Here is a 27,916-nt window from a genome sequence, read left to right on the forward strand (position 1 = left end):
AACCACTGACCTGCTTTCTGTAACTACCAAATAGTTGTTCTTCATTAGAATTGCATATGAATAAAATCACATTGTCTATATTCTCTTTGTATTGGCTTCTTTTGCTCAGGCTGTTTGTGTGATCTATGTTGTATGTTTTAGTAGTTCATTTCTGGGTAGTATTGCATTGTTGGGATGTCCAGTTTGCTTATTCTCATACCACTACGATAGACATTTGTTTCAAGTTTTCAACTGTTACAAAGATACTAAGAAGATTCCTGAAAAAGATTTTGTGTCCATATAACACTTTTATTTCTATTGGGTAAAAGCTATAATTAGAATTGCTGGGTCATAAGGGAAATATATACACACACACATGAACTTTATAAGAAACTTCTAAACTGTACCACTTTGTATTCCCTCCATCAAAGTACGAGAGTTGCAGTTTCTTGATATTCTCACCAACACTTGGTATGATTAGTCTTTTTAATTGGAGTCATTCAGATGACATCTGGTGGTGTTATACTGTGGTTTTAATTTACAGTTACCGAATGAATAATCATGTTGAACAACTTTTCATGTGTTTATTTGCTATTTGTATTACGTGTCTTCTTAGGTGTGTCTGTCCAAATCTCTTATGCAAATTTTAAGAATTGGCTTGTTTGTTTTTCTAATTATTGAGTTTTGAGAGTTCTGTGTATGTATATATATGTGTGTGTGTGTGTGTGTGTGTGTGTGTGTATATATATATATAATGCAGAGCCTTTATTTTATATTATATATATTTTTCCCTTCAAGTTTGTGATTTTTCTCTTCATTCTCTTCCCAGTGTCTTTCAAAGAGCAGAAGTTTCAATTTTGATACAGTCTAATATTAATTTGTTCTTTTATGGATCACGCATTTGGTGTGTATCTAAAAAAATCTTTGCCTACCTCAAAGTCACAAAGATTTTCTTCTAATTTTCTAAATGTTTAATAGATTTAAGTTTATATTAAGGTCAGTGATTTATTTTGAGTTAATTTTTATATATTGTGTGAGGTATGAATCTGAGATTTTTTTTTGGCATATATTCAGTTGATTCAGCACATTTGTTAAAAAGACTATCCTTTCTCCACTGAATTATCTTTGCACGTTTTGGAAAATCAGTTGTCCCAATGCATGTGAGTTTATTTCTGTTCTATTGATTTATCTTGCTGTCTTTACATTTATATTGCACTGTCTTTATTCTAGCTTTAAATTAAGCTTTAATTTTGGTAGCATTAATCCTTTAAATTGTTCTTACTTTTCCACATGCTTTTGGCTACTCTGGGTACTTTGCATTTCCATATGAGTTTTAGAGTCAAATTTTTAATTTCTGAAAAATAAGCCTTTGAAGATTTTGAATGGGATAATGTTGAATATATAAATCAACTTGGGGTGAAGTTATCCCTTAACCACACTGAGTCTTTTGACCTGTGAACAAAATATATTTCTTCTTTATTTAGATCTTTCTGGTTTCTCTGAGCAATCTTTTGTAGTTTTCAGAGTACAAGTCTTTTGCATCTTTTATTAGATTTATCTCTCCTAAATTTTTGATACTATTGTAATTCATATTATCTTTTAAATTTCAATTTCTGGTTTTTTGTTGCTGGTATATAGAAATACAGTTGGTTTTGTTTATTGATCTTATGTTCAGCAAATTTACTAAATCACTTACTCATAGTGGTAGCTTCTTTGCAGATTCCATTAACTTTTCTATCTAGAAAATCACGTCGTCTGTGAATAAAAGAGTTTTATTTTTCCTTTCCAATCTGGATAACTTCAGTTTCTTTTTCATTGTTTTATTGCATTAGCTAGAACCTTCAGTACAATATTGACTAGAAGTGATGAGAACTTACATCTTTGTCTTATTCCAAGTGTTTAGTTCTTCACTATGTTGTATGATATTAACTGTGAGATTTTTGTTTATGCCCTTTATCCAGTTGAGTAAATTCCTTTTTTCTCTAGTTTGCTGGGATTATGTATCGGTATGTTTGATTTTGTTCAGTGACTTTTTCTGTGTCTATTAAATTGATCTTTTTTGTTAAGTTTATTAATATGTTGAAATACATTTATTTTTATTTATGTATTTCCAAATTTCAACCAGCCTTGAATTCCTGGAATAAAACAGACTTGGTTATAATGTATTATACTTTTTATATATTGTTTGATTCAACTTGCTAAAATTTTGTTTAGAATTTTTACATCGGTGTTGACGAGAGGTATCAGTGTCTAGTTTTCTTTTCTTGTAATGTCTTTATGTCTTGATGTCAGAGTTTTGCTATCAGAGTAATGTCCTCGTAAAATGGGGAATATTCTCTCCTTTTCAATTTTTTTGAAAGAGTTTATGTTTAATGGTAATATTTCTTCCTTATATATTTGGTAGAATTTATCAGTGAAGTGATCTGGGCCTGGAGTTTTCTTTGTGGAATGGCTGGGCCGTTAACTACACATTAATATGCATTCCATTCTCATAGGGCGAAGTGGTCTCTAAATGCCAGTTAGGTCAAGTTGGTTGATAATGTTGCTAAGATCCTCTGTATCCTTAGTGATGATATTCTGTTTACATGTTCTGTTAATTTTGAGAGAAGGGTGTTGCAGTCTCTTACTGAAATTGTGGATTTGTCTCTTTTTCTTTGTAGTTTTATCAGTTTTTGCTTCATGTATTTTGAAGTCATATTGTTAGATGAAAGAACATTTAAGCTTGCTATGTCCTCTTAATGAGGCTATGTTGTTTTGCTTTTTTGCATGTTTAGCAATTTTTTACTGTATGTTGGACATCTCAGCATTGTGGTTTTCATTTCTAAAAGTTCGACATAGATCATTTTTACACAGAATTGAATGTTTGATTTTGTTGTTTTTCTTTAAACAGTGGTGTTTAAACACCTAAGTGGTCATTCAGAGTACACAGAAGTTCTAAAAATTATTATTATAATAGCCATCTTCACACCTGCCTGAGCAAGTATGTAAAGTTTATATACAGTGAGTAACATATGACCTTAATTTGAGAGGATTTGTAATAATCTTGACGAAAATAAAAAGAAGATACTGTTTCGAAATGAATTTAAGATACAAATAATACAAGAAGCAAAAGGAGAAACAACAATTTTTCATTCTATACCACATTTACTTTTGAATATTTAATCATATTTAAATGAAATCTAAGTGAAAAAATTTTAAATATAAAAAATCAAACATTTCTTCAGCATATACTGTATTCAAGGCAGTGTGGTACTATGAGCCAAAAAAAAGAAGACATAATATGTCCTGGTTTTGAGAAATTTATTGGGTTGGCCAAAAAGTTAATTTGGGTTTTTCCATAAGATGTAATACTCTTTGGTTGGGGAAATAAGACAGAAAAAAAGGCAAGTAGTGTCAAATGAGTATAAGTTCTATTAGTATAACTTGGTCTCTGCTGTCTGTAGAGAACTCAAAATTTTTAATATACATTTTATCTACAAGGGTCCAATGGGAGTCAGTTATGTTAGGACTGTCTCAGGACCCTAAACAACACAAAGCATGATACCCCAAAGCCCCCATTGCTGAATGCCATTCTCCTTCTTCAAAAAGTGGTGTTCTTCTCAGTGGCATCCTGTCTACTATTCCCGGGCAAAGAGAGACTAAGTTTGTCAGACAGAAGCTGCATCCTAACTCTCTCTCCTAGCTTGTGTTTCAGACATCCACCGGCTTGCACTGGGTAACACCCTTTGTTCAGTTAATCCACTTCTAAATCACTTATCTGCAGCCTTTCTGTATGAAGACTTAAGGGGCTCTCTGGGGCAACTGAAACTACAGAGGTGTGGCTCTACAGGAGCAGAAACCGTGAGACCGAGAAGTTTGTGAACAAAGGGTATGTAAGCTTGGCCCTCGGGCCATACTAAACAGTAGATACAATCACCCCAAAATTGTTTTATATGTGTAATTTATTTTCCTATAATTAGCAAAGTATTATTTGTATTCTATAAGAAAATAATGTTGGTATGCATACTATAAATTTAACTATAACCTGTTTATAACACTTTATTTCACCAGGAATAAAATGACTTATAAATAAACAGGTATTACTTCCCTTTTCCTTACTTACCCTAAGATCCCATTCATTTCTTTTCTTGCCTCTTTGTCTCTTCTGTCAATTTTCTAATTCCCAGCCCCTCATCTCTCTTTTCCATCCTTTCCTTCTTATGATGGGTGTGCATGAGGTAATGGGTTAATGTTTTTGACAGATTTTATTAAAATCAGTATTTGAAGGTCTACATGAAGGTAATCTTCCACAGTTGTTCTCTTGGGAAATGGTGCAATATACTAATAAAATTGTCACTGCACATAACCTTTTTAGAATCCATCTTTGACAGATTTATTCCATAAACATATTTACTTTTGCGTTTCCTAAATTTATAAACAAAAGTTTTCACTTATGTTATATTTTAATGACTTCTGATTATTTCAGATACTCAGAGGAAAAATAATGCTTGCTAGCGTTGAAGGTGTTCAAAAAAATGCAGCACAGCCTTGTAAGGTAGTCTGAAAAAAGATTTTCCAAAGAACTTCATGAATGAAAGCATCATCACCCAAAGCTTTGGCCTTTCAAAATAAAAGTGATGTTTAAAAAATATTTTTACTTGAATAGATAGTATAGAGTTGCCATATATGCCTCCCCTGACCCACACACAGTTTTCCCTATCATTAATATCTTGCATTGATGTGATACATTTGCTATAATTAACGAACAAATACTGACGCATTATTCTTAACTGAGATCCATAGTTTAGATTAGGGTTCATGCTTTATATTGGACAGTTCTTTGGCTCTTGAAAAATATATAGTGTCATTTATCTACCATTGCAGCATAATAAAGAATAGTTTCATCATCCTAAAAATCCCCTGACTTTTACCTGTTCATCTCTTCCCCTTCCCTCTGGCAACTACTGATTGTTTTACTATTTCTAGGGTTCTGCCCTTTTCAGAATGTCACATAGTTGGAATCATATAGAATGTGGCTTTTTTAGACTGGCTTCTTTCACTTAGCAATAGGCCATTAAGATTCCTTCATGGTTTTGGTGGCTTGATCGCTCAATTTTTTTATTGCCAAACATATTCCATTCCATGTACCACAGTTTGTTTATCCATCCACCTACTGAGGGGCATCTTGGTTTCTTCCAGTTTCTGATATTATGAATAAATCTGCCTAACGCTCCTGTGCAGGTTTTTGTGTGGACGTAAGTTTTCAACTCAATAAGGTAAATACCTAGGAGTGCAAATGGTGGGTCATGTGTTAACAGTATGTTTACTTTTGTAAGAAACTGCCAAACTTTCTTCCAAAATGGCTGTACTCTTCTGCAGTCCCACCAGCAGTGAATGGGAATTCCTCTTGTTCTGTATCCTCATCAGCATTTGGTGTTGTCAGCATTTTGTATTTTAGCCATCCTAAGTGTGTAGTGGTATGTCATTGTTGTTTCAGTTTTCAATTTTCCTTATGACCAGTGATGTTGAGAGTATTTTCATATGCTTTTCCACCTGTATATCTTTGGTGAGATGTCTGCTCAGATGTTTTGCCCATTTTTAAATTGTGTTGCTTGTTTTCTTATTGTTGAGTTTTAAGGGTCCTTTCTCTGTTTTGGATACAAGTCACTTGTCAGATATGTGTTTTGCAAATATTTTCTCCCAGTCCTTGGCTTGTCTTTTATTCTCTTTCACAGAGCAAAATTTTTAATTTTAATGAAGTCTAACTTATCAATTTTTCTTATATTTTCTCATATTTTTGATGTTGCATCTAAAAACTCATTGCCAGGCACAAGGGCACCTAGAGGTTCTCCGGTGTTATCTTCTAGAAGGTTTATAGTTTTGCATCTTATATTTAGGATTATAATCCATTTTGAGTTATTTTTCATGAAGAGTATAAAGTCTGTGACCAGATTCATTTTTTTTGCATATGAATGTCTAATTGTTCCAGCACCATTTGTTGAAAAGACTATCCTTTTTCTATTTATTTACCTTTTTTTGTGACAAAGATCAAATGACTATATTTGAGTGGGTGTGGTGTTTTTTCTCCATTTTAAAAATAACACTTAACTAGATTTTAAAAAATAAAATGAAATATAAATAAGAAAAACACTAATGATCTATAAAGAGAGGGCTTCCATTTGTTAGATGATTGAATAAAGTTGATTTTGCTCCCTTGTTTCAGAAATCATTCCAAAGCGACAAGGATAATGGGAGACACAGACACAGATCTTATTTCTGATAACAGTAGGAGATTTTTTTAAAACTCTAAATCGCAGTATCCAAGAAAAGGATTGCGAAATGTTGTGCTGTTTAAACAAGGATGCCAGGAGGCACTTAGATTTTGTATGTGGGGCTGTGAATCTCTAAACAGCTGGAATTCCCCAGAGTCAACATAGTTCCTAGGAGCAGTGCCTTCTTTGGAAGAACGGAAATGGGTAATTGGACTAGTTGCACAACTTTCCTGAAAGCAATTTTATACTATAAAGAAGCACACTTATGCGCGCGCGTGTGCGCGCACACACACACTCTCTCTCTCTCTCTCTCTCAACCCTGTTACATAAAGCACTTCAGTATAAACCAGAAAGAATTTCTCCTATTTTGGAGTGCTGGTCTCTTATGCATGAACTTCCTTTAATTAATTGGTAGAGGATAAACTTGCTTCATTCAAAGACATCTAATTTTTTTTAAAATTGGAGATACTACAATAAGTCAAAGAAACAGAGAAAACAGAGGTCAGAGGATATTGATAATGATGTTGCCCTAAAACATGAGAATTGTGATTATAGGCATACATTTTAAAAAATTTAATAAAACACTTTTTTTAATATATAAAGAGTTGAAAGCAGAGATATGAGGGCCCAGAGAGATGGCCATGTTGATAATTTTGATCTAAATAGCCTCAAGGAAATGGAAATACTAGAGACGACCGAAGATAGAAGTACCTTCTAGCTCCGTCATAGATTAAGTACGATAATCAGTTAAATATGATTTGAGACGTATCAAAAGCCAGGCCTGCCCCCTCTAATACCTCTTCACCTGTCAATCTTGGCATTATACTCTTCTTCCTAACACAAGAAGTTAAAGTAATTCTACTCCACTAGGTCAGGTGGGCACCTGTGTATCAGCTTAACCAAGACTGTGTGGAAATGTACACTGCCTGCAAAAAAGGGGATGAGTTATCGATGGCTGCTTTGATGACCTTGTCTAAGCACGTATCAGTTCATCACTTGAGGCTTGTTGAATGTTGCATAGAGCCTGGCCGTGAAGACGAGATGATGGTCAGATAAATTGCAGTGCAGAGTAGCCTAGGAGTAGCACGTCACAAGATGGCGCTAGACTGGCGAGAACAGACACAGTAAAAAGCCTCAGAGAATTGAAGGAAGTATTTTTAGTCCATTTTGGAAGGAGGTTGCCAAGAAACAAACATATTTCCTTGGGAAGACACGTATCTTTTGATCCAGTAAGTCCAAGTCTGAATATGAGACTCTACTAGAAATCAGTTGTGTGACTTTAAGCAAGTTACTCAAGCTCTGAGAGCCCTGTCTGTGAAGTGTAAGAGCTGATGTCTGCATCGTTGGTTGTTGGTAGTTTTAACTGAGATGAAGTTTGGAAGGTACCTAGCACAGAGGAGGTGGCATTCGGGCTGTGATGCACAATTCCACAGGGCGGCATTCTCAGTGTGGATGACGCTGGAAGCTGTGGAACGTGGAGGCCCTAGGCAGTTCGTTAGGATGACTGTTATTATTGCTGCCTTCTCCTTTTGCCCAAAGGCAGCTCCAGCCAGTCATGTATTGGAATAGCACAGGAAAATTAATTCTCTGCTCTTTCTGTTTTACTTCTTGTTACTTTACAGCCTTATACACAGTGTGATGCGTGTGAAAAGGGCCTAAACTGATAGAAGAGTGTTCCTGGTCAAAGCCCCATTATTCTTTAACTAATTTGGGAAAGTGAATCAGTTAAGAATTTGGTCCCCAGTTTCTTCATCTGTGAAAAGAGAGAGTTGGACCAGATAATCTGTAACACTCTTTCCCCAATTCTTTGATTTACAGGCTGGGTCCCGTTCAGTCCTTTCCTCCTGGTACAGTTGCCCATAGAGAAGAAATCTTGTTCTTAAAATGGCAATGCAATGCATTGAGCATGAATTCCCAGAGGATGGGAGAAATGGGCCAGACTTCTCCTACAGGTATGTGCCATCTAGTCCTTGGCAAGAAAAGGAAGTTGTCAGGCTGAGCTTAAAATATTCCTCTTTGCTGATACAGTATTAATTAAATCTGCTTAATCATTGCTGCAACTGTTTAGCAGAGAAAAGCCCAGAGAGCTCAGGGAGCAAGCAGATTATGGGAAAGTATGGGAACATCAAGGGCAGAATCATGTTTACAATTAAAGTTGAACCTCCTCTCCATCCCCCTCCCCCTCCCCCTCCCCCTCCTCCTCCTCCTCCTCCCCCTCCTCCCCCTCCCCCTCCCCCTTCTCCCTTTCTTCCTCCCCCTCCTGTCACTTCTACCACTCCTTCCTCTCTTCTTCCCCTTCCCCCTCTTCCTCTCCCTTCTCTTAATCCTCATCTTCCTCTTCCTCTTCCTCTTCCTCTTCCTCTTTTTAATTTCAAGGAATTGAGTAGTTGCTCAAAGACCTTGGCGATGGCGCTGGAGCTCTGTGCAGCTGAACATCACTCCATTCCCATCTCCCTGGCAGTTACCCACAGTAACTAATGCAGACTGAGAACACACACGTAAGTCCCTTTCAAAGGAAAGCCATCACATCTACTCCCACTTTCTTAGCAGGTTTTCTAAATCTTCAATAAGTTTGTGTTCGCTGGGAATGAATGTCTGAATTTAGGCTTCAAGAATATTCCTCCCCCCATCCCAATCTGTATAATTACTGTTTTTTTTTTTTTCCTGAAGCCTTTCAAAATACTATAATTAACAGATTGGCAGATAACCCATAGAACTGCAGTTAAGGCAAATATAGTATGCAGCTGTCTTTGCATTAAGTGATTAAATCAAATAGCATAGTTTTGAAGTACATTTATAAAGCATAAATTTACCTCCTGGCAAAACTGTCTTAAGTAACACACACTGCACCATCTGTTCACTCAGTATTAATAACCATATTTCCCAGGACGATAGCTATGGAGAGCAGAGCTACCAGCTGTGCAGAACTAAGAGGTGCTGAAGGATCCTTTGGAATACTCAGCAACTTTTGGATCCTCTTAAGGATGCTCACAGTGATTGGGCATATGAAACACACACACACAACATATGTGTGTGTGTGTGTATATATATATGTATATATATATATAGGCGCACATGCGTGCACATACACCCATGCATGTGCATACACTTGCCCATGTACACATGTGCACACACACACACACACACACCACCTCAAGGTACAGATGACTGTATGCTCACTTTCCATGAAGAAGACAATACACTGGTGTGACTTTAAATGTATTTATTCAAGTACTTATTTCATTAAATGATTCACTGAGCAATGATTTATTCAATACCTCTATGTGTTAGATTAGGTTCTAGGTAGCAGGAGTACATTGGTGAAGGGCAGTGGCCCCTGCTCTCATGGAGCTTACAGTCTAGCACAGAAGTCTCATTAATAGACTCACTACAATTCATGGTAATGATTTAAAGGCAGGATAGAAACCCTCATTTAGGTTTATAAAATCAAAAGCTATAAATATTTTGCATTTCAAGGCTATGTGTAATAAGTGAAAACTGTTGCATAATCAAAAATGTTTCCGGAACCTGCCATGAGTGGCAGTAGCCTCAGTGGACAAAACAAGAAAAAGATGCTTCCAATCAGGTAAAGAAAACTGAAGGTAGCGGCAAAAAGAAATGCGAACTTGAATGATTCAGACTATTTTGCAGAGTTTCAGAAACAACCAGCAACTACTGAGACATGAGAAGCCTGAGTGGGTTTCACGGGGCAGTGGTGGTCAGCCCTGGCTGCCCCCCGGAATAGTCTGGGAGCCTTCAAAAAATATTCATGGCCAGGTCCCACCCCAGATCAATTAGATTAGAGGATCTGCGGATGGGCTTAGACAGCTCTCTGTTTTTTTTTTTAAAGTTTTGGAGGTAATTTTAATGAAACTTACCCTGCAAGAAGTGGAATTTGAGCTAGGTGTCAAATGACGGTATAATCTAGAGCTGTACTGGCCAATATGTTAGCCACTAGCCACATGTGGCCATTAGAACTTTAATTAATTAATTAAAATGAAATAAAGTCAGGTTCTCAGTTGCCTTGTCCCACTTCATGTGCTCAGTAATCATTTGTGCCTGATGGTTACCATATTGGACAGCACAGAACATTTCCATCTTTGCCATAAATTCTGTTGGAATGTGAACTAGATGGATGAAGAAGAGAGAAAGTGGGTAATGATAGGAGTGAAGGCATAGTGTTTGGAAAAGTCATTAGCGGCTGCGGGGAGAAGTGACCAGCTGCTTACAGCAGTGGGAACTTGTGAAAAAAGGTATGTGAGGGGGGGTGGTAGGAGATGGTGATAGTGAGGGTCCCTCAGTCAGACGGGAATACTTAGATTTGAAGTGATAGCCAACAGGAAGTATGGAAAGATTGGATGTAGAAGAATGATAAAAGGGAAACTGTGTTAAAGAAAATGGCCTGGTGTAATTCAGGATGGATGGAGGGTAGAGTAACTGGAGTTTGCAAAGCTGCTCTTTTGTACCAGGCTCAATAGGAAGATGGGATGAAGACCTAGTCCGGTTAGCTGGAGCACGTTTCACTTCATTTCTAATTTTATCTGGGAAGTCACACCAAAGCTAATTTAAGGTTAAAAAAAGTCAAAGATAGGATGGACCCAAACTTGTCAGCTTTCTTGGAGACATAAAGCTAGATCTTCCGAAGTCATAATTTACAGTTAGGAGGGATTGTACAGGCTATCCAAGCCAATTTTCTCATGTCATAAGTGAAAACATAGAGGTACAGAGATGGTAAATGAATTCCCCATGGTCTCACAGCTAACGCAAGGTAGATACTGAACCAGAGTACAGGCTTTCCAGTTTCCAGACTGGGGGGTCCTTTTATTACATACCACTTTCCAGATTTTAGTGTATAGTGAAAGTCAGACAGTCACACACACAAAAATAGCTTTGTCGTGAAGGTTTCAAAATGGAAGTACTTTGAGTAGGGAAGCAAAGAGAAGGAATGTAAATAATCAGTTAAAAATCAAAGATCAGATATTACTATTTTGTGCAGGAAAGTGGAAGTAGATTCTTAAATTTTCTGGTTTACATGAAACACCAAGAATGCAAGCATCTAAGCTCACCTTCTTTTATTTCTGTTACGATATGATTGCTTCTTTTAAGGGTACCGATCATTTGATCTTTGGGGACTTAGTGTTATACAAAATCTTGTCTACCTAAGAATCCATTACTCTCATGAACTGCAATGCCTTATTAGATACACACAGTGCTTTCTGTTACTGCTGTTTAATCTAAAAAGAAAAAAGAAAAAAAGAAAGGTTTCCCTTGGTAAAGTCTGAATAACATAGAGCTGCCAGACTGGACTACAAGATCCAGGCTGCAAAAGAAGGTATTTTGAGCTTTGTTTTGTATCAATGTTTATTATTGTATCAGCAGCTACATTTGATGTGCTTATAATTTATTAATAGTCTTCATCTGGAAGCAGAAACAAATCCCATAATTCTCGTGAATCACATATCCTCCAGGCATTTTTTAAATCTAATTTTTGTTTACTGTCACTTGTACTGAACATTTCTCATTGCAATTCATGCAGAAGCTGTTCACCGAAAACTAGTATCTGGCCTACTCCAGTATTTTCCATTTTATTGGTCAATGGGAGTTGGCTTTAAACTACCAAGCTTATAATTTATTACCGGAACAGACAATTTAAACATTTTAGGATGTGTTCAGGCACAACTCAAAGTTTTAACAAGGCTGCTCTCTTTATTTCAGAGCCCTTCCCTGTCAAGAAGGCTCTTGTATTTTAACAAAGAAAACACTTTTTTTTTTTTCTTTCAGTTTTCCCTTGAGTTAGAATGTGCATTGAAACACTTTATGAGGAAGGTAATGTGGGGAAATAAAGTTAATCTCCAAGAAGGAAAAAAAAAAAAACTGGGAGTCTTTTGAGGTCATATAAAAAATAAGTGAAAAGATGGCCCAATTATTTTGACAGCAGATGGGATCTCTAAGCTGTTAATTAAGAGACTAACCATTAAGAACATGAAGACTCAAGTTTCTAGAGGTTTACTGCTTCTTTTCTGGTATTTTGAGAAGATTTGATTATATAGTACTATTGTTAAATGTCATTTTATAGTTTTAAAAAATGACAGAAGAAGCACCTTAACAAAATGATCATCCTGAGGGGACAAGAGTAAAATACCACTGTATTCCAGGTTTTCATCTTACGTAACTCCAAACTATTTCCCCCGTGGACAAAAGACCATTCATTATGAGAAGTCGGGGATATAATTCAACATGCCTATGCTAGGCCAACTAATAAATCAGGCAAATGGGTGCCCTAGGCAACAGAATGGTATCTTCAGCTGATGGGATAAATAGGTGGATGGACGGACGGCAGAATGAACTGATGGATAGATGGGCAGACAGTATTAGTACTCATGTAAACAAATGCCACCCAGTGTTCATGTCAAATAGAAAAAAGCAGGAAGAAGCAAGAGAATTGCCAATTGGTAGGTAGCCTCAGTAATGACAGTAGAAATAACTCAAGGAACACAGTTCTTTCTGGCATGAGCTTTGTCTTACTTGACTTTATATCCTACGCATCTATCATAGTCCCTCTCATTCAGTAGTTCAATCAAGTTGGATAAATGGAGGTAAAAGAACAGAAATAAAGACCCCTAGATGCGAATGCTATCAAATTGCATTTCAGGGAACAAGAATGGGATATTTCCATTAGAATTGAAAAGAATCTTAGTATCACAGAAGGAAAACAATTGGAGTGGAAATAATGACTTTTAAAGATGTTCGTTCTGAAGCAGCCTGTCTAGAAAGCCCTGAGAAGTCCTTGATGAAGGGGAGAGATGTTGGTGACGGGGCTGTAGAATGGGTGGGATGTGCAGGGCCATGAAACAGGACCAGGCCAGGAGCAAGGAGACCAAGGTAGACCTGGATGTGCCGTCTCTAGCCGAGAAGTCCTGAGACAAACCTTCTACGGGCCTAGTTTCTTATTATACTAAATAAACTAATTTATTTACCCCTTAGATTCTTTTCTAAGTCTAATGTACATTTTTATAATCCTTATGTTTGATTCTAGAAATCTCTTGTCTGACTCCCTGCAATAAAGGTGATTACTTACTCTTTGGGAGAAGGTGGGCAGAAAGCAGAAATATTGGTTATCATATTACTTTCAGTTATGTTATGACTTGGAAAGTTTTTCATGTTTCTCAAATGTGATTTTATTATATGAAACCCTAAAATACTAAGTCTATGTAGGATTTCCTAAAAGTAGCACCTGGAAAAAATTGGATTTGAGCCAAAAAAAAATTACTTTAAAAGAAACTTCTCTAAAAACATGTTGATATTGGTATGTATTTGGAACAACGTACGCTACGTGCTAAAACCTTTGTATTCTTTCCTTTTTAAGAAAAATCATTCAGTAATTAGCATTGAGATACATGATAAAGCCTTATGTTTCATTGGTTTAAGCTTTCAAATTGGGAATTTCAAGAATCTGGTGAAGCACAGGTTCATCCCCAGGTTTGGCAGTCTGCAATTTTCAAATACGGTTTGAACTCTCCATGCAACTATCGATTTCTTTCTAGATATTTATAGTAATGCACAGAGTGCAGAGGAGTGGATACCTATACCTGAATATCTGTTTCTCCTCTGTAGGAGGCTGGGAACAAAATGTTTCTGTTAGTAGAAAATGACAACTGTAAATATGAATGGAGAAGAACCACAAATCAGCAATGAGGCATGGTAAAGCAAACGTAGGGCAGCTTTATCCCAATGTAGAAACGCTTTGAAGAGAAATCGAGTTCAAGTGAAATCTGTTAACCCAACACTGTGAGTGGGTTTCAATGGAAGAGAAAAAACCCTGAGGCGAAAGAACTCTCAGGAGGATCCCATAAAAGACTGAAGTGGGGCGATGTCTGCCTTGAGTTGGTCCTCAGCAGAACAGCATTATGGGGCAGTGATATTAACATGCAGAAATAAGAAGAACGGAGTACTTCATTTTGTTGAGAAGAATCAAGCTATATAGGCTTGTAGGACTGTGTCCGGTGGATTATTGGACTCTAGGAGCTGTGCCAGGTGCACTCAGAAAAATTGGGGTCTTCTGAATAAAGACATGTCAGGTGCGGTAAAGCTCCTATTGGTTTTATTAGTATTCTTAATCATAACTACTATTTCTCATGTGACCGAGGATTTTTATCTCTACCTTCCAGATAAAGAAACAGAAGAAGAAAGAAGTAAAATGACATTTCCCACATCACTCTGTTGGCATGTTACAGGGCAAAGGTTTGAAGTCATATTAATGTGATTCTTTTAATTTATATTTTTACATGTATGTATTTTTATTTCATTTGCATTTTCCAATAATTTTTAAAATCCATGTTGAAAATGTTTAGAACCACAGTTGTAATAAGAAGATCCTAGTGTTTTTGTCTGAGACAGAACCTAATAAAATTGTTTAAAAGTTGGGATTTCTTGTAAAATGGATGGCTAGTGGGAAGCTGCTGTATAGCACAGAGAGATCAGCTCGATGCTTTGTGACCACCTAGAAGGGTGGGATAGGGAGGATGGGAGCGAGGCTCAAGAGGGCGGGCATATGGGGATGCATGTATACTTATAGCTGATTTACTTTGTTGTACAACAGAAACTAACACAGCATTGTAAAGCAATTATACTCCAATAAAGATATAAAAAAAATTTTTAAGTTAGGATATCTCACTTTGAGGAGTTGGATGTGATGGTGACAGCTGTGGGCATCAATGTGTGTATCTCAAAAGGAGTTAAAGCTCAGCAGGACTGATCGATGGACCATTTCTGAAAACTGTTTATTAGGAAACAGTTTGAAACTTACAGAAGATTTGCAGTTTGAAACTTACAGAAGATTTGCAGTTTGAAACTTACAGAAAATTTGCAAGTCTTACAGAAAAAGACTGCCCAATAGCCTTTACCCAGATCCACTTATTGTTTATAATTTGTCCTGTTTGCTCTCTTTCTGTGTAAACATTATTTTTTGTCCCATACTTTTGAAATTGAGTTGCATACATCATGGCCCTTTGCTTTTAAATACTTCATGTGTATCTCCTAAGAAAAAGGCTATTCCCTTATAAATCCACAGCACAGCTTAACTAATTTAACATCAACACGGGACCTCTGTCTTATCTACCATCTCTCTTTCAGTTTTGTCAGTTCACCCACCCAGCAATGTCCTTTACAGCATGTTTTCCCTCCAGTACAGGATACAATTAAGGATCACATATTTCTGATCCTTTACTTATCATGTTCCTCTAGTCTCCTTTAATTTGGAAGAGCTCCCAGGAGCAGAAAGACACTTGAAAACTCTCAGAAAGTAATAGGATACCATCCTTCTAGGGGAAAAAGTTGAGTGGGACAGAGGTCAGAGTGGAGACTGAGACTTCCATGTGAAATTCACAGACCATCTTCCTGGGTGTGGTAGAGGTTTCCAGGGTAAATCCCAAATACCATTAATCAGGGGTGATAATTTGGCTTTTTAAGGTCTTTCAGGACACCCGAGAAGAAACGTTTCTCAACATTGTTCTTCAGCTGCCTTCTATCTCAGCTGTCTCTGGGATAATCCTCTCCCTGTGTGAGGGCTGACCTGGAGAGCGGTGCTGAGCCTCTGAGCAGACACCATCCCACGGATGCACAGGGAACAGAATCCCATTGAATGGAGCATAGATGTTTCTGAAGGTCTGAGGATCTCTGCCCTTCTTCAGCCAAGGACTGCTGGTGGGAATGTCAACTGAAGACCTCGAGCAGGAAACCTTTGTTATTTGAGTTTTTTAGGCAAGAAACAATGAAAAATTACTTTATCCACTTCAAGAAATGAATAACAGAAATGGAAAACTGATCGTAACGAATTCAATACAGAATACTAAAGCATAGTATTCGTGAATAATGAATATCTGCATGTTGTCTAGAGAAAGGGGAATGAGAATGAAGTCCCCGACTCATTCTTTTTTGTCTTTTAGCATCAGCAGGGCCAGGAAGAGGAGCATTAACAGGAAGGTGGAACACTCACAGGTGCGTTTCTGCCCCTTCAACACTGTGCTTTCCAAGGGTTGACCTTAAACGCTCTTGCTGTGGGGACCCAGGTTGACAGTCTCTGAGGATGTCAGTTATTAGAGTGACTCCCTTCTCAGAAACGGGGCCATCAAAAGGGAAGTCCAAAGGAGGGAAATTCCCGGGCCAGCCATGGGAATAAAAGTATGACAGAGCTGGGCAATGGGGCCCGCCTACTCAGTGGTGGTTTGGGCTGCAGTGTACACTAGTCAGGGTTATCCAGAGAAACAGCCAGTAGGGTGTGCATAGACAGATTTGTTTAAGGAATTGGCTCACATGATTATGGAGGCTGGCAAGTCCAAGATCCTCAGGGTGGGCTGGCAGGCTGGAGACCCACGTAAGAGCAGATGTTGTGGTTCAAGTCTGAAGGCCATCTGCTGGAAAGTTCTTTCTTGCTCAGGGGAGGTCAGTCTTTTGTTCTATTCAGGCCTTTAACTGATTGAAGAGGGCCACCTGCATTGTGAAAGGCAATACTATGCTTTATGCAAGTGCGCTCATTTAAATGTTAATCTTATCTAAAAGCACCCTCACAAAAACATCAACTCTGTATAGGTTTAAACAAATGCATAGTCATGTATCTTATTTTTTCAATTTTATACAACAAACAGCTATTTTTTTGGCCCCAGAAAGTTTCACTTTCCATTTAATGTGATATTTATGACAAACCGCTTCCTTCTTTCTTTTTCTTTTTTTTTTAATTAATTAATTAATTTTTTTTTTTGGCTGCGTTGGGTCTTCGTTGCTGCGCGCGCGGACTTTCTCTAGTTGTGGTGAGCGGGGGCTACTCTTTGTTGCAGTGCACAGGCTTCTTATTGCAGTGGCTTCTCTTGTTGCGGAACACGGGCTCTAGGCACGCAGTAGTTGTGGCTCGCAGGCTCTAGAGGGCAGGCTTCAGTAGTTGTGGCGCACGGGCTTAGTTGCTCCGCGGCATGTGGGATCTTCCCGGACCAGGGCTCGAACCCGTGTCTCCTGCATTGGCAGGAGGATTCTTAACCACTGCACCACCAGGGAAGCCCCTTCTTTTTTCTTTATTGCTCCAGTTAAGATATTAACTTTACCATTTCCACTCTATGTCTTTATTTTAAATAATAAAAATTTTTCATATTTATGTTGCTGAACTGGAGAAATAAGTTAATATTTTCACTGTAAAATCATTCATTTCAATTTAGTTATCAATTAAACTTACATAGATATCCTGATAACCTGTGGTGTTTTCTTAAGATATTCAAATAAATGCATTACAATGTTGCATTGATTCATAGAAAAAATTTGAACTGAATTAATTCATTGGCACTGACATGTGCTTTATACGATACTAGAAAAGATGCATTAGCACCTCGCACATAGTACAATATATTACAAGATGCAATAGTTAGCACAAAATGGAGGACTAAAATGGTATTAAATTGAAAGATAGTTTACACTGTCCGTTGATGGACGTTTAGGTTGTTTCCATGGCTATCATGAATAATGCTACAATAAACATGGGTATATCTCTTCAAGATCCTGATTTCAAGTCCCTTGGATATATACCCAGAAGTAATTCTATTTTTAATTTTTTGAGGAACCTGCATACTGTTTTCCATAGTGGCTATACCAGTTTCTATTCCCACCAACAGAGTACTACTCTTCTCTTTTCTCCACATCCTCGCCAACGCTTGTTATCTTTTGGGTTTTTTGATAATAGCCATCCTTCTCCAAAGAAGATATGTAGATGGCCAACAGATACATAAAAAGGTGTTCATATCACTAATCATCCAGGATATGCAAATTAAATCCACAGTGAGACAATCACCACCTCAGCTTTGGGCCAAGGCCACAAACTTTCTGGGAAGTCCTCAGCCAATGTCTGAGCATGGCAGTGGCGGGGAATTCTAGGACCTAGCCATTTTGGCAGGACACAGCAATCTTCTATCTGCAGTTACTGTTGGGCTGGTGGAGAGTTTGCCTACAGCTCCTCTGCCCAATCCTTCCCCCTCCCTGCTTTCCTTTCACAAGGTTCAGATCTGCGCTATCACCTAATGTCTTTCTTTACCCAAACATGCTTCTTGCTCCCTTGTCTTTCATGGACATCATCACCCCTTCTCCCCCAATAAACGTTTTGTCCCCAAATTACCTTTTCACGTCTGCTTCCAAGAGATACAATTCCTTAAATTGTTTTCCTTTTCTTCTGCTCTGTGATTGCTTGAAATTTTTAGTGTCTCCCATCCTTTCTTAGGGATGTTTATAGATTCTCTGGCAGTAAAATCCCACATATTTCTGCACACAACTTAACTGAAATCTATGTTGCTAAAGTTTATCAAGAACTCTAATACGATATATTCATGTCCTCATATTCTGAAGTCTTTTTTTCCTTTTTTGCTAATAATCACAAATTTTCAATGTTACCAAATCAAATAATTCTGGAGTTGCAGCCACCTTACCCAGCACTGCTCTTTTATAGATGATATGATTTAGCTGAGGGCCAGAGTAGTTAAGTGATTCATCTCAAATTGCAAGAATTATAGGATGAATTTCCTTCATAAGTTAATTGTCTCAAGAGAATTTCTTCACTTTCATGACATTTCTAATCAGAAAGTGTCAGATCCTAGCCCTAAACTGCTCATTTACTAATCTTATTAAATGACTTCCTAATGTCTTTAAGATTATTTTACTCATCTGAGGTTTGATAGATTAGCTCTGTATACGTGATGAGTGCATTCTCCTTGGGGGTATATATTCCGTATATGCTGGGGAAAGCTATTTGCCCAGGGCTAGATTAGCAAGGAACAAGGTGATCATGGAAAGCCCGTTAATTAATATATATTTAATTTAATTAGTCTGGGCCAGGAAGTTAATATAGAGTACAGTATTAAAAGACATAAAAGTGCTAATTAATAATGAAAAATGAATTTAGATAATCTATGGGATGTTTTTGAAAATATCCTATTTTTTTCTCTTGTTCTATCCATGGCTCCCCACCTTCCTCCTTCATCCAAATGGCTACTGCTCTGATTGTCCATTATTCGATTAACAGTTAACCCCCAGGAACAGAATCTAGGATTTCCCAGGAAGGCATTATTAGCCTCCTTTCCTGCAGACATTGTGGTGCATCTTGGGAAGAGAAATTCAAATTAGCTACCAAAAGGTAAGATAGAACTGGGGTGCCTGCTCAGACTTGGGTAGGAGGCAAGGAGGGTGGCAGTTTACAACAATTATACTTTACAGTCCTGAAAGGATTAAACACATACACACCCAGTTAATTTGACCCCAGGAGGCATGCAAGCAATTTTCTTCTCCTAAGTAATTCTGTCAAATGTATCCATGTTTTCATTAACTGCTGAAATAATTTTTTCTATTCATTGTAGGGCTATACTGTACTTTCTTTGTGTTAATAAGTATTTATCCTCTTACCTTATACTATTACAATCATTAACTGCAGTGTGTAAATGTACTAGTTATTACTGTCTAATTTTTGTTGAAAAAAGCACAACAAAGGAGTGAAGGTGAAAAAACATTACATAAAAAGCATGCAGCCAGAGTTTCCTGCCAAGTAGCAGGGCACTGAATTCATGACATTTAGTTTCTGTGCCCAACAGCTATGTCCTATGGTTTTATTGAAAGAGAATACTGATCAGCCCAGGGAAAATAATATTCTTGAGAACTGCACATCTTGGAACTGAAGAAAATGAGAAATTGGAGGGAAACTATCCATGAGGTTCTTTCTGCCTCTCCCTCCCTCCCTCCCTCCCTCCCTTCCTTCCTTCCTTCCTCTCCTTCCCATTCCCTCCTTCTTCTTCTTCCTCTTTTTCTTGTTCTTTTTTTAATGGAAACAATTTAACTGTGGACCAGGAAGGCATCAGAAGTAAGATACAGATAAGATAGGGTAGCTTCCGGTCAACAGTATCCATTTGGAAAGTTGGTTACCACACAGAAAAAAAATGTACAACGTTAAGAACTAACCATAAGGAAAAGTGAAATTAAATGCTAGTAAGTGATACAAAAAGAATAAGCATTAAGGGGGAACAAATGCATGTATACATGGCTCAGTTACTAAAAAAAAGTCTCATAGCTGTCAAAGCACTTCAGGGATGTTGTGGATAAGCAATGTCTTGAATATGACTCTTTTTTGTACACAATATTTTAAATGAAACAAAATCTGGGGAGAATGTAGCAAGTGCAGCCTTTTCACTATGCAGTATGTTAATGCGTCAGATTGGTTGTGCCGTTGAACAGCTTGAGGGAATGGCAGTATTTTAATAATATTATATGGTAACCTGGCCTTTATAAATCATCTCTGTTTACCTGCAAGATGGTATTAGCTTAAGTACAGAAATGTCATTTCTATAGCTGTATATCACTTGATTTTTATTTGAATGAGCAAGGTAGCATTTAAGTCTTTTTTTAAGGAGAGGAATTAGATTAGATTTGGAGGAGAGGAATGTTGATTATTGAACATAAAAACAGCTGTGACTATGTCTTTGTCAGGGTTGAATGTAGGTTCCAGTAATTCTTATCATTTGATGTTTTTTGACCATGAGAAGGTTGCCTCAATTTCTTACTAGTTGCAACCTAAAGGCAACAATAATGGAGCATCCTGGAAGTATATCTGCAGTCCTGTTTCTTTGTCTTGGATTATTCTAAACTCCGTTTCACACACATTATTTAAAGAAAGGCCATTGGCACAGATGGAGAATCTGAAGCGCAGAAAGGTCGTCTGTGATTAGCTATAAGCCGCACTTATTTCTGCTACCTGCACAGGGTATATTCGAAAATTTACATGGGTTTTTTTTAAAATTATTTATTTATTTATGGCTGTGTTGGGTCTTCGTTTCTGTGCGAGGGCTTTCTCCAGTCGTGGCAAGCGGGGGCCACTCTTCATCACGGTGCCCGGGCCTCTCACTATCACGGCCTCTCCTGTTGCGGAGCACAGGCTCCAGACGCGCAGGCTCAGTAGTTGTGGCTCACGGACCCAGTTGCTCCGCGGCATGTGGGATCTTCCCAGACCAGGGCTCGAACCCGTGTCCCCTGCATTGGCAGGCGGATTCTCAACCACTGTGCCACCAGGGAAGCCCAATTTACATGTTTTTACTCCATTTTAGTGTTTTTCTTTTTTGCATCAAATAATTTCTGTCTCTCCATAAACAATCTATGTTGTGTTGATCGATGTTAAAAATGCCTTAATCCAAATGTCTCAGGGAAGGCGACAGGCGACAGTGCTGGCTGCCACACACCACCTCTCAACGGCATCCTGTCCAGAAGCACTGCTGTCGGTCTTGTCCACTACAGTGAATTATGCATAACTGAAAGGCTAGTTGTTGGCATGGAAAAAGTGTGACATGTTAGATTAAAATTAAATATTGAGTAGGTTTCCTCCTAGAGGCATGAATCAAAGAAAAATGCTTCTTTTTCATCAGTGCATCTGGAGGCTTCCCGTTAACGAGTCTTTGCACAAAGGAATCTGTCACAACATGGCGCAGAACACTGAGTACATCACGCCCGGCTCTGTCCTCCAGTGCTGGTTGGTGTCACAAGGACATCCCAACAGTTCTCGGAAGTGACTTGGTGATGAGAATCTTTCTGTAGACTCTGCTGTTTTTTCCCATGCACCCTTTATGGCCTTCGGTTGAGTGGGGCCTGAACTTAACCCACAGACCCATGAGGGGCAGTCCTAAAGCAAATTACAACAATAGCTATGTCAACCATGAAACAGATGAAAACACCCCCAAACGATGCCCCTTTCCCTTCCTCACTCAGGAAGGCTCAGTGAGCAAGCCCCGGGAGCAAGAACCTACTGAGAGAAGATGAAGGACTAACTAGGAGCCCCTCTGACAGGCCTGGGAAGGGAAGGAAGGAGATACAGTAGCCACTGAGCAAACCAACCAACCTTCTCCGAAAATATCAACTCCAGATTTAACTTGCATTTGTTGGTCAATTTCCTTGTCAGTTCCTTCTTCCCTTTTTTTTTAGTAACACATTGGAAGAGAATGAAAATACGGTCTCTACTTTTCAAAGCAAAGTAAACCAAGCACCAAAAAAGATGTTATTTAGGATATGTCTATTACAAACTTGGCTCTCCCAAACCGATCCAGTCTTTTCAAGATCCTGGATTAAAATCTCTTCAGTCCTTCTGATATGGTAGCTGACATTAACTTCCGAGGCTTGGCTAGGGATATCAAAGGTCATTTCTTTTGCAGGGATGGGCATGTATCTGGGTGTTTATTTCTCTGCTAACTAGAGGTTCCTTTGCAGATATTGGACTGCTGTCTCTGATGGTGTTCCAGTGCCCCCTGAGGGCTTCTAAGTGTAATAAAAGCAAACGAAAAAGCGGCTTCGTATGAAATAATTCACTATGCAGGAACAAAGCTGAATATGGGACTCAAAGGATCTCTGAAGTAAAGATTAACTGCCAGTCATCAGGAAACCTAAAGTCATTTGAAATAAAAGGTGCCACAAGCCAAAAGATAGAAGCCATAAACACATACAATATTAATAAAGCAATTACAGTAAGTGCTATAACGTTCTGCTTTGCAAATCTCTTGCCACTTCAAGAAACATCTGTCCCCGCCACTAGAAATTACTGTTAAAAAAACCAAACCAAACCAAACAAGCTGTGCTTTGTGTTTCAGCTTTTCATTCAGTATCATCAGCCAGTCCACTGCCAAAGCTTCAATACCAATTTAATAGCCTATTCCCTGGGTTGGTTTTCCAACCAATGTAGCCAATTGTACTTATAGTAAGCAGAGGAGCAATTAGCTGATGCACTGCATTGTGCAAACTGCCTGGATCCAATCACGCATAATGTCTCAGGGGAAATTCAAGTGACCAGATGAATCCTTATTTAGTAGAAACTGGCTTGAGCCTTAGCTTCCCCAGATCCTGAAAGTTGTTGGTTCCTTATACTTTTTTAAAATAAATTCTCATGTTTAATTACATTGCACATGTTTGTTACTTTGTTGCTGGTCAGTACACTTCAGACATGCCTGCTAGAGGGAGGAGACATGGTGATGAATGCACACCTTTTCAAAAAACCAGATTGGCCTGAGTTCTATTCCCTATTTGAATGGGAATGGCAAAGATTCTCTGAAAGTTGCCTTTCCCACATTTTAAAATAGGAAATTTAATTCCTCCCCATCTCACAGGAGATCAGATGGAAACTTTTCCTGAAAATGCTGTGTATACTGTAGAGAGCCCTAACAGGGTAAGGATTCCCCCATACATGAGCTGTGGTACACTTTATCCTGGAATAGCAACCGTCTCTTAGAAAATAATTGAGAAGAAAGGCAGCCATGTCCCTAAGTAATCACTGACCCTTCCATTGAAAAGAGACACAACAACAAAGCTGAGGGATTCAGGAAACAGGGAATGAAGGTTTGCTTCAATGATGAAGAAAGAGATAAAGGTAGTAATGGTTTCTTAAATGGAAGATTATGACAGAAGATAAATTTCAGACGTCCACTACTTGGGGTTGTAGATCTGAATGAGCAGTTGGGTTAACTGTTCACTCCAGTATTTAAATTAGAAACCCTTAAAGTCTACCTAGGTTTCTTTTTCACACTTATCACAAAGTCCTGATTTAATTGATCACCAACTCTCTCTTCTTGTTATCTGTGTCATAAAATGGGCTTCCTCTTTTTATTCTCCCTCCCACGGACTTTGTTCAAGCCATCTCCATTTTTGCCTAGAGTTCAGTGGCCTGCTGAATGATCTTTCTCCCTGTGGTCTACTGCTCCTTTGATCTGTTCTCCAAATTGTTAACAGAATGTTTTCCTAAAATTCAGACCTGAGGTGTCATTTCCCCACTTAAGCCTTCTCCATGCCCACTCTCACCTACTGAACAAAGCTTGAGCTCTTCAGGTGGCCTGCTGATCCGTTATGATAGGGCCCTTTGCCTGACTTTTTGTTCCATGTGTCCTAACTCCATACATGGTCCTTTCCTTCCATACTACTTTCAGTTCCTAGAATACGACATTCTTTGGAGCCTAGCAATGCGTTCCTCCTTCATTGTGCATTCTTCACTCTGCACACTTGTCCACAAAGCCAGTCACTTCTTATCCTTTTCTGTCTAGCTTATTAGATAACCTGGTTTGGGTTTGCTGGTCACTTCTCTCTGTACACACCAGCTTTTAGAGTACTGCTCTCAATATATGTGAGATACAGCATCATAACATAGTGGAAAGAAGGGAGCTTTGGAATCAAATTTGGTTTTAAGTCCTAGCTTACAACCTACTATGGCAAATTATTTATACTCTTGGAACCCTAGTTCTCCCATTTGTCAAATAGGAATAAGAATGCCCAAGTTTTGTGAGGATTAGCAATAGCATATATGAAATACCTGATGCTATACTTGACTCATAGTAAGGGCTCTATATATGATAGCCACAGTAGATTATACTGCAATTGCTTTGTTGTCTTCTTCATCTCCTTTAAACTATGACTTTGAAAAAAGGGGTTATATCATCTTATTTTTTCTTGTTCATCATTCTGGCCTCAGTACTTAGCAAAGAGCCTGGCACATAGCAATTGTGTAATAAATATTTGCTCAAAGAATCAACAAAAAATAAAAGGTACGTGAATGGTGAAATCTCTTTGCGAATTCGTACTACAGCAGGATTAGAAATAATGACTTTGATAGTGTCTGTAAATCTCAAGCGTATTTAAAACAGCATTTGATTTTCTGGTTCTTGAGCTTTCCTCTGCTGACAAATGAACGTGTTTGGAAGCTGTTTCTTCTGAAAGGACAGACTGCTATCAACATGAAATGAAGGCCTGTATATGGTATAATCCCATGTTGTTTTACCATCTTTCTCAGGTGTTTTGAAAATGGAATCTGGTACCTAAATGGCTCTGAATTTTGACTCTCAGGTGGAACTTTGCATGTGAAGCAGGGAGTGGAAAGAGATAGGAGATGACCGGTCAGTTAGAGGCCAGATGGAGGAGTACCTTGCAGTTCACATTTATAACTTGGACATCCCCCTTTCAGGGATTTATTGAAGGATTTAAACAGGGATGTGACAGAACCAGATGTCTGCTTTAGGATTTTATATGGAGGGCGTGTACAGGATGATTCCCAAGGGAGCAAATCTAAAGAACATCAGGAGGTTGTTGAAGAACAAGGGAGATGATGAAGAGCTGAAATAAACAGTGGTCAAGACCAGCTTCAGGGTCATGTGTCCTGTGCAATCACACAAGAAAGCTCCCCGACTTAGAAAGGTCCTGTCCTTGTTTTCATGCTCTGTTGTCATTGTCTTGAAACTTTTAATAATTTTTGGAAAAGGGACCCTGCATTCATTTTGCACTTGGCCCTGCAAATTACTTAACTGGTCCTGGCAGAGGTAGTAGGAGAGAAATCATGATAGATGGTCCAACACTTAGGAGAATAAGTGTTCTGCTCCTCTTTGCTTTTCTGTGTATGTGATTTCCGTGGTGCCCTCAAGTTAACCCCTGCCTGACCCGAGTGAGGTGTGGGTGTTGGGATGAGTGGAATAGAGAAGATTTAAGAATTTGATTATAGTAATATAAAAGAGTAAATACTAAGTCTCTGTCCTTCAATGAGGAAGTTTTGATGTCTCGTCCAGGCAGTGCATAGTCAGGATTGATTAAGGGTAGAAACAATTATCTATGTTCTTCTATCTTTTCCTGATTAAAAAATAGAATTTTATTCTGTGTCCAAAAGAGGGGGTAAAATCATGCAAAAGATATTGGAAGCCTAAGGCCATTTCCTTCTAGCCTGAAGGATTGTGACAGCAGGATATCAGAGAGAGGCCTGAAGGGGACAGCGTCCTCTGGCATTCAGGTTCCCATGCTGGGCACAAGTTCACATGCCCCGAGAACGACACAGAAGTAGTGATGACCGTGAGAGCCTGGTTTCTGCATCTTGGCAGCTGTCATTTTTTCCGGAAGACTGGTGCTTACTCCCTCCCCATGCCCCATTCCGAACAAAACTCCCAAGCTTTGCTGCAGTATTTGACTTTGGAGCAGAAGTGCTGGTACTGAGTGAGGTTGAATTTCTTTACAGCCTATTGGGATGGGTGCTTAGAGTCAAATTTAAGTTAATTAAAGAAAACAAGGTGTACTATTTCTGTTACCTAAATAGGAGGTTGCAAATTCATACCTGCTGCATAGACATAAACCACTGTCTGGTACTAAGAAGACAGAAATATTAAGACATAATCTTAATTGCAAGAAACCAGTTCCCTCATCAGACTAGTTTTAAGTATCTGAAATTGCAGCATTATATTCCTTCTTCATGTGTAAGTTTAATAGACTTTCACGTTATTAGGAGTTATACAACCACAATATATGTGAACAGTTACATATTGTTAAAACTGGTACATTTTGCATTACCTAACTGCCATAGTATGGGGTTTAGCATTATAATGCTCCTTCATACCTTTCTTACAATTTCTTTATGATAACTTTCCCTTTCATCTTTGTGTAATTAGGGAGTATTTATTTTTATGAGATCCTAAAGGAAAATAGTAACTACCAGCATGGGAAATAGATTTATTCCCACTTTCCTTGTTGGTATCCATTTGTGAGGACATTCTAAGCTTGCACAATTCTTAGTACTTGCAAAGATCAAGAGCATCGTCTCCTGCTGAAGAAGATATGGACCCATCACTTTTTGGTATTAATTATTTTGTGTTTTTTCAAAACCGTATATAAGATTCTAGAAGTGATGCCTCTGTATCTTGATGGTCCCTGCTGCCCAAGTGTTTCAAATGTAGTCCACTGCATTTCTTACAGACAGCTCTAATATAAGTAGGACTAGTATAAGATTGGCCTGTGAGCAGCTGCTTTTCTGAGAGCTAGCCTACCACTCTTGAAGCCTGCATTAGAACCATATAGCAGTTATTGGCTTCTTGTTATTTGTAATTGCCCCATTGACCTGTAAGCACTAATATTAATAGATATCTCTCGTTTTTGATTTTTACTTCATTTCCCTGAGTTTTGAAATAAAATATCTTCACTCTGGAAAACTTAGGAAATACTTATTGAAGAATTAAAATTGTTTCTCATAAGTTAACTTTTACGTTTTGGCCTGGATTATTTTATTTTTCCTATAAACTCATAAGTACTTCCCATGAGAGTGTGGTCTGTGCCAGAGATCATTCTAAGGGCTTTACCTTCAGTTAATTTTCACAATGCTATGAATTTTGTAATTTTCAGCATTTTTTGATGAGGAAACAAAGGCTCAGAGTAGTTAACTTGCCCAATGTCACAGAGGAAATAAAGGCAGAGGTAGGATTGGAACCCAGGGCTGGTTCACTGTGAACCAGGAAACAGTAGTGCCTTAGTTTGGGCTTAAAAGGTACATATGTTATGTTGTCTTCATTTTCCCATTAATATTATAATGATATAAATAATTCTGTTTTCATTAAACATTTTCATAAATATCTTTAATAACTGTGAAGCATTCATTATATGGATGTTTTATAATTCATTCAATCAATTTATTTATAAATACTCTCTATGCCATTCCCCAAACAGATCTAGTTTTGCAAGCTTTGTCGTATTGAGTTGATTTAAGTTTAGTAAACTTAGTTATGTATTTCTCTGATGGGGGGAGGTTATTACCTACTCTGGTTAAATTTTAATGTAGATTTTCCAATGCATTTTAATTTTAGGAAATATTACACTGAGGGGAAACTATATCTCATGATGGAAGA

At 38.1% G+C, this 27,916-nt stretch overlaps 1 long non-coding RNA gene across 2 annotated transcripts in view; it reads left to right on the forward strand.

Moving 5' to 3' along the window:
* Nucleotides 1–14,860, forward strand: part of LOC132367825 (uncharacterized) — a 28,101-nt gene extending 13,241 nt beyond the window's left edge. The window contains exons 3-7 of one of the 2 annotated variants that reach the window (XR_009503859.1): nt 3,662–3,847; nt 8,049–8,182; nt 8,607–8,728; nt 13,845–14,308; nt 14,399–14,860. This is a non-coding gene — a long non-coding RNA (uncharacterized LOC132367825). The remainder of the gene's footprint in view (nt 1–3,661; nt 3,848–8,048; nt 8,183–8,606; nt 8,729–13,844; nt 14,309–14,398) is intronic. The other variant, XR_009503860.1, reaches the window with a different exon arrangement.
* Nucleotides 14,861–27,916: the final 13,056 nt, after the last annotated feature.

Source organism: Balaenoptera ricei, chromosome 6, assembly GCF_028023285.1.
Source record: "Balaenoptera ricei isolate mBalRic1 chromosome 6, mBalRic1.hap2, whole genome shotgun sequence".
NCBI lineage: Eukaryota > Metazoa > Chordata > Mammalia > Artiodactyla > Balaenopteridae > Balaenoptera > Balaenoptera ricei.